This window comes from Tuber melanosporum, assembly GCF_000151645.1.
Source record: "Tuber melanosporum whole genome shotgun sequence assembly, scaffold_98, strain Mel28".
Classification (NCBI taxonomy): domain Eukaryota; kingdom Fungi; phylum Ascomycota; class Pezizomycetes; order Pezizales; family Tuberaceae; genus Tuber; species Tuber melanosporum.
Genome location: NW_003299148.1, coordinates 217,150 through 225,072, shown reverse-complemented (window position 1 = coordinate 225,072; position 7,923 = coordinate 217,150).

Here is a 7,923-nt window from a genome sequence, read left to right as displayed (position 1 = left end):
TCTGGCGTCACCGAATCGTGGGGTACGCAAGCGGCCTCGAGAATCCTCGGAATATCCCAGCGGCGTTTGTGTCCTCTTGGGGCTGTTTCCTTATTCTACTGCTTGTCCGTAGGGTACTGTACTCTACAATGATTTACTGTGCTGGTTGGGTCTTTGTCGAGATATTCTGCCTTGGGCTACGGTATTATAGGTTCTCTGTTGTTGTTTCCTTTGGAATGGTGTCTTTTTCCCCCCTTCGTCCTATCATCACGCTTGGGCTAAAAAAGCCGATTCCCTCGATTGGGTTCGACACCTTGCTTCGACTAACGGCTGATTTCGGGACCGTCGATATCATACCGCGCGGCCAGGTACACTAAAAGACCATGCTGTGTAGTACTCGTACTGTACCCGCGCGGCCGAACGGTTTGGGTAAGTAAATAAGTATGATACATACAAGTTATCTTACTTCAAGTGGCGATTGGCCACCTCCCAGGGGGACAGTAAGTCCATTAATTTACTTATGATAGGCAAATAATCAAACCTTGCGGGGGAGGAAAAGTGTTCAGATCCTTTTAATATAGTTTAGTTGGTATATAATATCGCGACTCCTTGCCCAATACCGTTTGTAGGAACGCATTCCGTACACAGCGCCATTTTCACCATGGTGATCGGGGAAAGGGGGGACGACAACCTATCAATGTCGTATATCTCCGGGCACATTTCGATGGGAATGCTCAACCAAATTTCTCTTGCATTTCCCTGCTGTTAACTTGATGGGCGGACTGTCGTATTAATTAAACTTCTCACCCAAAGAAGTGAAAACACTTTTGTATGGTGTGGTGGAAACAGCACCCCTCTGCGAATTATCGTTGGTATCTAACTCTCCCACAGGATACCGGTACCGCATCCCAAATTCCAACAACCCCCTCAGAGTTGGGAAAATAACCTCCCCCCCCCTAACCATCAAGCGTTACTCTACGGATATCGCAGCCCAACTAGGTCCACCACACTCCGATACACCATCGAATCCTCGGCGAAACTCACCAGTCCAGAAGGCCAATGATCGGAGATACGTCATTTTCCGATGGGCACCTCTGTCCGATGTATGACACTGTATTTCCTCACTTGGAACAATCTGTTCCCCCCCTGTGCTATCGCGGTTGTGGGGGGGGTCACCCGCGGGGTATATAACCGGTTCACCGACCCACAAACAACACACCAAGCCAGACCAGACCAGACCAGATCACCAGACCTCCCCTCGTGCGTGCCTAACTAACTTGAGATTTTTTTCTATTCTTCTTACACATCCCAACGGTTGAAGATATATATATATATCAGGAATGGTTGTTAACTCCCATATTCATGTTTTTCTTCTTGCTTTTTCTACGCTATTGTGAAATGATTACTTACGCAGGTGGGATTCGGGGAGCAGCTCGATCCATTGACTATAATGCGTGTCGTCGTCGTTGGCTATCTTGCCGTCATCGATTGGACCTGGTACGAGAGCGGGAAGAGTAGGGAGGGGTTGGCGGATTATTGAGTAGAGTTTGTGTTTGAATGCTTGGGGTTGGTGTTGTGTGGGCGTGTGTGGGTTGGAGGAATGGATTAATGTACTAGTACTTGTATTTCTTGGTTACGAGTTGACGAAATTGTTGTCATGATTATCATTGCTAGAATAATGTTATTATTATCGTTATCAGAGAGAGACTTATGATAAATGATACGTGAGTGTCGAGCCTTGCTCACGCTCATCCTAAATCTTGACGGCCCTAAGAATCATGAGGATAGCGCCCTGTACTCGGGCGTATGATATCATAAGAGTATTTCATTTCGGGCGCGGTAGCAAAAAGTTCTCATCTCCATAAGATCTATCCGGCAATAATATAGTACCGTGCTCAGCACAACATGCATCATACACCTCTCGCTTCCTATACGCCTAACAGTTAACAATTACAGTAGCCTGTTTTCTAATTTAATGCTTATAGGCTCCAAGAGCATCTGATAATACTATTGAAAGTATAAAGGTGAGTACTGTCACAAACTCAAATTGTGACGAAGCGGAGGAAAGGTTTTTACATAACGCGCAGTTGGAAGTCATATCGTATTAGCTATTTGAGTGATTCATATCAGTACAAAAAAGACCTGTGGCAGATACTCCTACTATGTGTTGTGATAAAAATATTTGGTTGTCTGTGTTTTGTGTGTCCTGTGCATCCTGAGTATGAAGTTGTATCTAGTATGTCTGGAAATACATCTTAAGTGAGGATGTAGTGTTTTTCACCTCCAGATTTAGCCTAGTCAAGTGTTAGGCGGAAGCTAACTCCAGTACGTATTGAGAAGACTTAGGCCAGAATCTTTATTGTAGATGGAGATTGTCTAGAAAGGCTGGATAATATTCTTTTTGTTTATGACTACTAAGAACTTGCTAGGAGGGATGATAAAGATAAAGTACTTATAATTTTCTGATATTTGCAAACATGACTGGGTTTGCATATACAGTCCAAGATTGAATGCATGAGACCTGCATGAAGTAACTTTCAGAGGATTCCAGTAGAGAATGATAGAAAAAGCTACAATAAGTATTTTAGAAAATTAGAAGAAACTACAATAGCCAGCATAATAAAAAAATAAAAAAATAATACAATCATGGAATAGTTACTCGGCAGTGTGCAATAGTATTTAAATACACCTATGTAGATAAACAGAAAAAATGTAAGAAAAAGAGCTGAGAGAGAGAAAAGGTGAACCTATTTCACCTTCATCCTCAACACAAGTTTCAATGGGATCTAGCATTGAAAGATTATGTCGATTAATCCACTCCCATGAATAGGTCGTCCACTCTTCCTCTACTGTCTGTTGAATTTCGGAAGCTATTATTAGGATTCCTAATCTCTCCTTAATGAGATTCTACATTTCTGTCTAAATTATTTTGAAAGGATTAAGATCTGGAGAGTTAGTAGACTAGGATCACAAACCGGATTGTAACAAGGCAGATTGAAGTGGAGGAATAAGGGTTTCATATGATTTATAGTTATGAGATATAAGTGTTAATTGTTTGAATAACTCATGTTTGTGAGCCATATGATGTTTTGACTTTTAAGTATGACTCACATGTATGAGTTATGAGTTTCACACTTGTGATACATATAGTGTATATGACTTATTATGCTATTTATGATTAGTCATATCATATATGTACTAAGCAGTCGAGCCAAGGAGTAATATCTGATCTCATCAAAGTACGTGATCTGATTATCTGATATGCTATGATCATATTTACCCCTGTAGCATTTTCTATCATAACAGGATTTTCCTTGCTCTTCCTCAGACTTTCAACATTCACAATACACTTGAGCGTAGATTGAGGGGATACTAGTTTAGGTATATTGCACAGTTGACTCATAGGAGTCAGCTGAGTGATCTCACAAAACTCATGCTTGTAAGTCATAGGATATGGTAATGTGAAGGTATAAGTTACAGTAGAGTTAAGATTGGATAAGGTGTTTTTATATAAGATAAGTTCAGGGACCTCCTAAGAAGACCTCTATTCTTTGCCCTTACTATGAGATAGAACTGAAGACTTTTCACCATACTATCCTGACATGGCTGTTCCAGAAAAGTGCTAGAGACTGCCGCCTTCAGGGGGTTAAGAGCCTTGGTGAAGATGAGCCGCTTTGGTTATCGCTGGCCCTACTGTATAGCCTGGTCAGCTACATTTCTGCTACCTTTACAGGGTTCCTTCCTGATATACCCGTATATCAGGACTAGGCTATTAGAAATACTGGGATCTGATACCTAGAAACCACCTTAAGTAGGGTAACCCCACTTGGAATCAGAATCTCTGGTCTCCAACACCCCCCCTCCAGCTCTCTTATGGGCCCATACGTTATCATACATATCCATCTCAGTTGAATCCTGTAACTATAATGCTACAGAATTGAAGATGTAAAGATAAAACAGTTTACGTTGCTGCCATCTGTCCGACCAGATCCTGTTCATGGAATATATGAGAAGAGACCTTTGGCTAGTTCTGGGAAGTAGAACAGAGTAAATCCATCAACTACTCAGAAGGCTACTAGGCTTTAAAGATGTGACATCTTTAGAATAGGCCATAAGTAGCAGGACATTTTTGTACGAAGAGATAGTATCGAATGATAAAGGATTTCAATGAGAGGCCAATACATTTTGCACCTATTCTACAATAATCAGAAGAGTATAGAACTCTGAGGAACACTACCACAGAAGCCAATGGACTTTATGGAGTGTTACAACTGGGTCTCGGAATACATTGTAGTTACGAGGATAACTTCCAAATACTACAACAGTAATTGAAACCATGTTACCTAGAGCAACCAAAAGTTGCCAACCGAGGGATTATCTATCAATCAAGTGGAATAGCTTTCTGTGAATTAACAGAAAGTCTTCTGGAAGATATATGTTGGTTGAGTAGGGAGTTACGAAGATTTGAAGTCAGACGACCAAGGAAGGTTACAATTATAAGTACCTTTACGGATACAACCCACAGATAAAACTGATCATTTTATCAATGACTGAGATAATTGGGGCCAACTCAGTTCGATTTGAGAACTAATGTATTTGACCTAGTAATGGGACACTCACTAGTTGTGGGACACCACATAAAATACTACTACATGAGAGAAAAATTATTATAACTTAGAGAGTATTATATCATATGAGCTAGAAGTTTGTATACAAATGGCCAGTACCCATAACAATAACCTCCCTTTATATCATCTCTATTGAAGCAATGTAGCTATATCTATAAGGAAATATATACGACCAGTGAGAATCCATGATTGACTTACATGGTCAAGGCTTTTGAAGAGAGAAAAAATTGTAAAAATATTCTACTTCTTGGAACAGGTAGAGGTAGCTCTGGGCCTCAACTGGCAGGTAGTAGTATGTGGATTAGAGCTCTGTTGGAAGCAAGTTGTTAGTTTTGCTAAAAGTGAAAAATAACCAAATATAAGACTTACCTTCTAAGTTGCTTGATATGGTTGAGAATCAACCATTTCTTCATCACTACTACTCTCTGACTCCTCCTCATTAGAGCTGGATGTGTTAATTTCTGCTGCATCATCCAGGTAAATCACCTTCCTTTTATTGGTCTTGGATTGTGCTTTTTTCTGAACTAAAACTTTGGTCTCCTTACGCTTTACTGCAGCTTCAAACCTTTTCTTATCAAGTTCTATATGCTTGTGATACAGCTTAGCCAAGTACTTGTAACTAAGTAGAAGTCCACCACATAGCTGTCGTCTATCGGCCTTGGCTGGCTTTGCTAGTTGGTGTACTTTATTAACCTCTTCCTCTGCGATAACTCTTGCAGCATCGATAATGTGCTCTTCTTTAATACACTGAGTTAAAAGATCTCTGAGGGCCTTATTGACAGGGGTTTCTTCAATTTGCAGACTACTTAGCTTGATACGATCAAGCTCAGGTGCCACAACAACTCTTTCTGTTGAGGGTTGAAGGCCAGGGCGTCTTGTTGCCAAAAGAGTCTTTAGAACCATCTTTGCCTGCAAGACAGGATCTCTTAAAATATGATTTCTGTTGAATGGAATAAGTCCAGTGGCACGCTAGGCTGACCTGATAGTTTCAGGCTTAAAGGTCTTGGTCCTTGCACTCTGAAGTATGGGAAATATATCTTCCTTCTTGATAGTCCTATAGGGGCCTTGTTGACATACATGATCTTTAAGTTCTTGCTTGTAATAGGTGGTAAGAGGACCAAAGATGCCAACATCAAGAGGCTGGAGAATATGAGTTGAATGGGAGTGGAGGCAGACAAGATGAATATTGTGGTCGATTGCATACTTGACGAACTCATAGTTCTTCACATGTGTTAAATGGCCATCTAATACTAGAATACGATGCTGCTTAATACCATTTGCAGGGCGTGTTCTTAGTTCAAATACCTCTTAAAACCACTGAAATGTTACTTCAGTGTTGGTATAACTTTTGGGGGAGGTGGCAAAGAATACATCTTCCTTCTCTTCAATCTCAATATTGGTGTGGTATCCCATCAAGTAGGCATTTACCTTGAAGATAATTAGGGGAGGCAAGACTTGCGCTCCACCTGATATTGCTTCAACAATAGAGACCCAATCACGACCACCATCTTGGATGAGGCTGGGATTTCTGCGCGAGGCTCGGCAGATCATAGTTCCTGCTCCTCTTAATCTAATAGCAAATCCCTTCTCATCTGTATTCCAGGTATCCTCATTCTTGACTTGAAACTTGCACCGAATGTGATAGAAGCGATCAAGATGCTTTCTAAAGAAATTCAGATCAGTAGTCAGAGCCCTTTCTATATCCAGACATCATCCTACTTTGGAATCCAAGTCAGGATGGCGATCCAGAAAGTGTCTCAACCAATGCTCTCCAACTTGGTCACTTTGAGGCAAATTCCGTGCACGAAGGAGACTCTGAACCATTTGATAGACGTGTCTGTGGTGAGTTGGAAATCCATAGTTATCCCACTTCTTAATCCAGGAACTTAATGCCTCTTCCTCTGTGTTGGATAGGAGCTGTTACAATTCATGAGCAATCTTTGCCGACATTGTCTTGTGAGATTCGGTTCTGGAGGGTGGATTTTGGTACTTCAAACTGGAGAGATAGTTTGCGGACAGAAAGAATTGCATCAGCTGCATAGGCCTTGGAGGCTTCTTGGAGATGCATTTCTCTGGTATCCTTGGGGGAAGGAATTCCTATTTGTTGTGTGTTCGAGGAAGTATTTCAAGAGGTTTGTTTCTTTGTGTATTGTATGAGCGAGATATAATCAGAAGAGGACAAAAATAACCGCAACTTAAAATCAACGACTCCAGTTAAATAAGAAAGGAACTGCCACAATTCTTTAGGATATTATAAAACAGACCGTAACAATAGTCCACATAGAAAAGTATTTCCAAATTTACTTATTTTAGTCTGTCAAATTACTCATCAATGTGGGTGTTGCAGATTCTTCATTACTTACTAATTTAGGTCAATTACCAACATTTATCTATAGAAAAAAGAGATTATTTTTTCATAGGCTGAAACTAGAGATGATATTCTACATTATGATTGAGTGATAGGTTCTTTGATCTCCAACTGGCTATGCTATTTCAATTTTAATTTCATATATCAGATTTGAAAAAGTGTCCTATAACTAGTGAGTGTTCCATTACTTAGTCAAATACGTTAGGCCATAAGTCTAAAGACTCTGATAATTGAATAAGTTACTATTGGGAACAGCATGGTTCCTAGTTAGCTATATCATAATTATTGAAAAAGGTGTGGTGATTTTTAGAGTCTCCAGATACTTGCATCTTTGAAGATGTTAGGAATACCAGAACCCAATACCTAGAAACCACTCTAAGTAGGGTAACCCCACTTGGAATCGGAATCTCTAGTCTCCAACACTCCCCTCCGGCTCCCTTACGGGGCCCGCACGTCATCATATATATCAATCTCAGTTGCGTCCTGTGACTATATTACTACAGAATTAAAGGTATTAGAATAACACTGTATACGTTGCCGCCATCTTTCCGACCGGATCCTGTTCACAGGATATATGAGAGGGGACCTTCGGCTAGGTCTGGGAAGTAGAACGAAGTGATTCCGTCAACTACCCAGAGAGTTACTTGGCTCCAAAGACATGATACCTTTAGCACGGGCTGTAAGTAACGGGACGATTTCGTACAAAGAGATGGTATCAAATGGTAAAAAGGATCTCTACTAGAGACCAATACATTACATCCATCAGAAGAGTCTAGAACTCTAAAAGACACTATCAAAGAAGCCAACGAACTTCACGGAGTATTCCAACTGGGTTTCAGAACACGTCGTAGTCATGGGGTGATTTCCAATACTACGATAGTTACTGCAACCTACTACCCAGAGAGCAACTAAGGGTTGCCGACCGAGGGATTAATTACCAATCTGGTG